Raw genomic sequence first — 6,000 nt, forward strand, 5'->3', positions numbered from 1 at the left:
TCACTGTGAACCACGTATTGGTATGGAATTTTGTTCTCTTGCACACTTGGTTTTCCTCAATTATAAACTATTGTTATTTTGTGCACAGATCTAAAAAGGTAGAAAATATAAAGGGTTGAAAATTTTTTTGGTCATGAAATTCTGTAAAATTATGGCCGTTCTATATCTCCCACTGTGAACCACGTATTGATATGGAATTTTGTTCTCTTGCACACTTGGTTTTCCTCAATTATAAACTATTGTTATTTTGTGCACAGATCTAAAAAGGTAGAAAATATAAAGGGTTGAAAATTTTTTGGGTCATGAAATTCTGTAAAATTATGGCCGTTCTATATCTCCCACTGTGAACCACGTATTGGTATGGAATTTTGTTCTCTTATACACTTTGTTTTTCCCAATTATAAATTATAGTTATTTTGTGCACAGATCTAAAAAGGTAGAAAATATAAAGGGTTGAAAATTTTTTGGGTCATGAAATTCTGTAAAATTATGGCCGTTTTATATCTCCCACTGTGAACCACGTATTAGTTTTTTTTTTTTATTTATTGACTGTTTAATACATGAATGTACATACAGCAAGGGTGTGAGGGAATTGCAATATACAAACTAAATACATTATATAAAAATACAAAGAAAAACACAACTAAAAAAGACACTATTAAATGAAATTAACAAAAAAGAAAGAAAAGAAAATATACATGTAGTTTTATAATATCAATGAGGAGAAAAAAAAAACAAACAAACAAAAAATGAACTTAAAATAAATTTTAACAAATACTTAAACTGATTACTGAACAGAAACATAACTCTTAAAATAAAGTAAAACATATTTACTAAAGTTATAATTACCAACTAACTAGGAAAGTAGCGCCCTAAATTTAAGCACAAAAATTATAAAATGGTAAACATTCCATATCTGTTTTTTATTTAAATCATTTAAAAGTGAATTTAAATCATTGTAACAACCAATCTGATAATGTATTCTGTAAAGATGATAAGCTGGACAAATAAAAAATATATGTGCTAACGTTTCTGCCTCGTCTAAATTGCAGTGTTTGCATTTCTCATTGAAATCTACAATGTATTTAGTTTTTTTAAAATAAATAACACATTTATCTACTGAAGCAACCCGAAGCTGGCTAATAATTTTAATTATTTGGAAGGGCATTTCTAATTGGAGATATGAACTATTGTTATGAAAATTAGGTTGGTAAAGGTTAGTGTAAGATGTGTTTTGTAATCTGACCACATCCAGCTCAATCAAATTGTTTTCATATTTGTTTAAAATTTCTTTTTTTAAATCAATAATTTGGTCCAGATCTTGGGATTGCCAGAGGAAGTCATAGCCCAACTCTGTAATCAACTGTTTCAGTTGACTTGCCCAATTGTATTTAGTGTCACAACCTTGATTCCCTGGAAACAGCATTCTATTGAAACAGATTCTAGGCAGCCTGTTGTTGCTCATTTTTAGGAGTTTAATCCACCAATTAAGAGCAGACTTATAAACATTGAATTTTAGTTGGATTCTTGCTATCTCCAAGCGCAAGATATAATTGGGAGTCCTCCTGGGCCACCCGAGGGCCGATTTAAAAAACAGACTGAACTACTTCAATGTCGTCCGCGTACCTCAAAGCCCAGGATTCGCAACAATATAATAAGATGGACCTAATTATTGAATCAAAAAGCTTATGTTGGGCCTTCCAAGACGTGTAATGGGCTTTTTTGAAAATATTGCCAACGGCTCCAAATGCCACTGTCGCCTTATTAATCCTATCTTTTGAAGCTAGACTAAAGAGACCTGAGTTTGAAAATAATACACCCAAGTACCTGAATGAGGTAACAACCTCTAACGGGCAATTATTATAAAAAATATGTTGCTTGGGCGATCGACCATGGCTTTTTTTAAATATTACAGCTTTTGTTTTATCAATGTTAACTTCTAAGCTATTAACAGTACAATATTTTTTAAATACATTTAATTTCCTTTGGGCATCCACCAATGTGTTGGACAGGAGGACAGTGTCGTCCGCATAAAGTAGGGATGTTAACCCATTTTCACAGTCTATACTAACTGTATCACAGTTGTTAGCTAGTAAAAAATTATCCAAATCATTGAGAAAGATTGAAAAAAGCACTGGAGATATTGTATCGCCTTGCAGCACTCCTTTGCTGACCGGCACTTCGTCAGAAAATTGCGAATAATTTAGTTTAATTTTAATAGAGGCCTGGCTATACAAACTCTCCAGCACTCTTATCATCTTTCTACTAACTCCATACTGGTATAATTTATTCCAAAGAAGCTCATGATTAATAGAGTCAAATGCTTTTCTAAGGTCAATGAAGGTGGCATAGACCTTTCTTTTTTCTCTAACAATTTGGCAATTAACAACTGATGAAAGCACAAAGACACTATCTCTGCAACCCCTTGACACCCTAAACCCAATTTGATTTTCATTTAAGGGGTTTCCATGTTCGACCCAATCCGAAAGGCGCGAAGAGAGCATTTGAGTAAACAATTTGGTAACACTGTTCATGAGAGAGATCCCACGATAATTCTCAGGCATATCCGGATTACCCTTCTTGAACAACATGAACATATTCACCTTGCCCCAAGTTGAGGGAACTAACTCAGTGCTAAGTATATTATTGAAAAGCGTTTGCAAAAATTCTACTCCTACTGGGGGTAAATTCTGAAAAAATTCGTACGGAATGGCGTCCGGCCCGGGAGCTTTTCCTATTTTGCTTCTTCTAATAGCAGATGTAATTTCATTTAAACTAAATGGAGAATCAAACAGTGGGTGACAAACATCCGAGACTGAAAAAGAATTCCTCTGGATTGCTGGGTAACAGGAATTTAAATATTTGTTCCAAACAATTAGCTCAATGTTGTTATCAAGTTGTGAATAAGATTTTCTACATGTATTAACTGTTTCCCAGAAAGATTTAGAATTTTTAATGTTGTTTAGGGAGTCACCTATTGACTTATAAAAATTAGTCTTTTCCTTCCTAGCTATTTTTTAAATAATTTTCTTGATGCAGCAAACTCATTGGATAAAATAAGGTCAGATTTAGACTTCCTAAAGTTTTCATAAGCAGTTTTCATATTAGCCTTAGCATTTCTGCTTCTGCAGTAGGGATAAAGTAATTTTAACATCAAACATCTATCCTAAGATTGACGGCCTCATTTTGTGATCTTTAACTGATTCCTGGTGTTCAACGACCTGGATATCATCCAGCTATCCACCAAAATACACGGATATCTTATCAAATATAATGACTTCGCATATTTTATCATTGGAGTGTCACAATTTGCACTGACTATCCAATCTATAATTCCATGACATCACTCGGTTTTTGGATATCAAGCCGTTGCACCAGCGCCTGATACCAGTTGCTAACTGAGTGAGATCTCTGTTATTTTCTTGCACTGTTGGCTTCAATCAACATGAAGTAAATAACAAATCTGCCTGCATCGTTGATGTAATAAATAAGAAAATGATTGCAATAAGTGACAGTTACGAAGATTTGTAAAGAGAAGAAACAGTCATTAAATTATAGATAATATTGATCCGTTGCAGTATTTAATGGGAGCAGCTGCAACTATAGTGAATAGTGTACAAATGTTGGCAATAGTTGTACAACGCACGTGCGTTATCGAGGGATCTCCCTATAAGGGGGTGATATATTGTACACTCATTCATGCAATTTGCGAAACGCCAATGTGGTCTAATGACAATGAATTAAATAAATTCTATAGAAATAAAAAGTTAAGTTGGCTATATCTCCAACTGTGATCCTGTCACAAACAACACCTGGCAGTGATTACAATTGTAAAAAATATTACTCACTGAATAACAAATCTAAAGAGAGAAGTCTTTGAAAGCCAATGTTGGATATACCTCCATTATTCAGGAAATAATATTTGTTTAGTAAATTATTTTGATTGATCAGAAAATGTTTAAGAAATAAATTGATATATAGTTTAATTAGTTCAATATACGTTACAGTTAAATGGATATCCAATTTACAAAGTTACAGTTGGTTTAAACAATAATTCAAAAATGATAGTGGAGTATACTCCTGATATGATATGATTTAAACACGCACTCACTAGCCCAACTCACATGACCGACTGCCCTACACAGACAGACTGCGACTCAAGGTACAAAGTACCTTGTTGTTGTTTGATGATAAACCACAACTTCCAAATTTTTCAATGAATTTACTTAACATATTTAAAGAGATTTTTAGTGAATCGTGAAGGAAGATTGTATTGTATTTCATCAATAAAAATTCACCCTCTGATTTGAATCTTTACTGCAATAATAACGACTCTAATTTCCCAATTTTCTTAGAAATAAGGGTAAAAATACTTCACATTAATATGTTGAAGATTTAGGTGAATAGGTTATTCCTGGCTGTCAACCATTGACAGGTTTCTGGCAGATTGATGGTCTACTTCAGTCTGAGGGCCAGAATTTGTTCTTAAGTGTTGATGAAGGGCTTCATTCCCGTCGTCCGGTTTCAAATCAGCTCTTTCTATTAATAATATTTATTTTGTAATAGTAATAGCAGTTAGTAATATAATGCCTCTAGTTATTTTATAGATTTGTTTTTTGGCCCTTACTCTCAGAACTTACAAAACTAAAACATCAGATTACTTCAAATACTTCTCAAACTTTAACTCAAATACTATTACAGATAAAATCTCAATTTTGGATATTAGACACGATCAAAAAATATAACCACACTCGGATGATAAGAAACCAAGAAATCATGTTTTGCAATAACTCTTGCTAGGGCCCCATGTTATGCACATCTGAACTATATATACATTGTTAAGAGGATATTAAATATAAAAAAATAATGAATTATTCAGATAGTCACTTTTCAGGAAAACCCATTAATTCTTCGGCTCGACCTGACCATGACCATAAACCTGTTCTTCTAACAGCTCCAAGAAATCAGAAATTATTGGATGTAGCCACTGTTACCTCACTCACTCTGTAAAAAAGATCTGGCATGAGTCTCATTATTTAAAGATGTCTTGTAACAGTCATATTAAGAGAATTTTGTTCTTTAAAAAAAATACTAAGCAAAGTTTACTGCTGACAAATACATTGAAAGTCTTCGCAGGACCTGGCAGCGTGGGATGAAGGAGATGTTTATGAAAAAGGTAAGCAAGCCATCAATTACATTTAGGTAGATGAAACGACACACTGCATGAAAGCTATACTGTTAAGGATTCCGCAGAATAACCGCAGATTTGTGACTGCGTGGCTGTTAAAACTGTACTTCACTATAATATAAAATAACAAAACAATAAACACAAAATGGCTAAGCATGTAGAAGTTGTTTCTATCCTTGAGTCAAACTTCTCATATACAAATATCTAAACAAGTTTTAGTGGCAATGGAAAAGTAAAAATTTGACTTCCTGGAAAGAAAATTATAATAAAAACAAAAAAGTTGATGTATATTATGTTGACTGGCAATTTGTTTTTTGCGGATAAATGACCCAATTATAAAACAATTGTTATGTGAGTAACATTTGAAGTGCAAAGCAATACTTACTGCGATAAACTACAAAATTAGAAATGGAGAGCATATTCCGATGGGGAAGGGAATTCAGACAAAAATGTACAGTGTGATTGAATTACATTTTTGTGCTTTTGTCCTTGTACAGGGAGGTACGTCTAGCTCATTGGCCGAACTGTGAAGTGGGAGACAGAGGATGCTCATGCATTATTCAAGTTCTCTAGCCTAGACTTATACGTGAGCATGCTGTCTGTGTTGGTAGTTCATTTGAATTAGCAAACACATCTGTATGTGACATCAAATGCGTCCTTATTGGAATTTTAGAACTATTCTGACCTATTGTTATCGCGCTTCTATTTGGGAATTCGGTCCGCTATATATTTCATCTAATAAAAAAAAAAATAGGGAATTTCTTGTGAGCGTACAACATACTATATACGTACCCAGCTTATTGCGTAATCTA

At 33.3% G+C, this 6,000-nt stretch overlaps 1 long non-coding RNA gene across 7 annotated transcripts in view; it reads right to left on the bottom strand.

Annotated features, from left to right (window-relative positions):
- The window catches only part of LOC141456828 (uncharacterized), a 60,516-nt gene extending 54,793 nt beyond the window's left edge, over positions 1–5,723 (bottom strand). For 2 of the 7 annotated variants that reach the window (XR_012460055.1, XR_012460054.1), the window contains exons 1-2: positions 5,574–5,723; positions 3,849–5,004 (exon numbers count right to left, since the gene is read on the bottom strand). This is a non-coding gene — a long non-coding RNA (uncharacterized lncRNA). Of the gene's footprint in view, positions 1–3,848 lie in introns of all 7 variants that reach the window. The other 5 variants (XR_012460059.1, XR_012460060.1, XR_012460056.1 and 2 more) reach the window with 5 other exon arrangements.
- Between the last annotated feature and the right edge of the window lie 277 nt (positions 5,724–6,000).

Source organism: Rhodnius prolixus, unplaced genomic scaffold (assembly GCF_049639745.1).
Source record: "Rhodnius prolixus isolate KJV_2025 unplaced genomic scaffold, Rpr scaffold_10, whole genome shotgun sequence".
Classification (NCBI taxonomy): Eukaryota; Metazoa; Arthropoda; class Insecta; order Hemiptera; family Reduviidae; genus Rhodnius; species Rhodnius prolixus.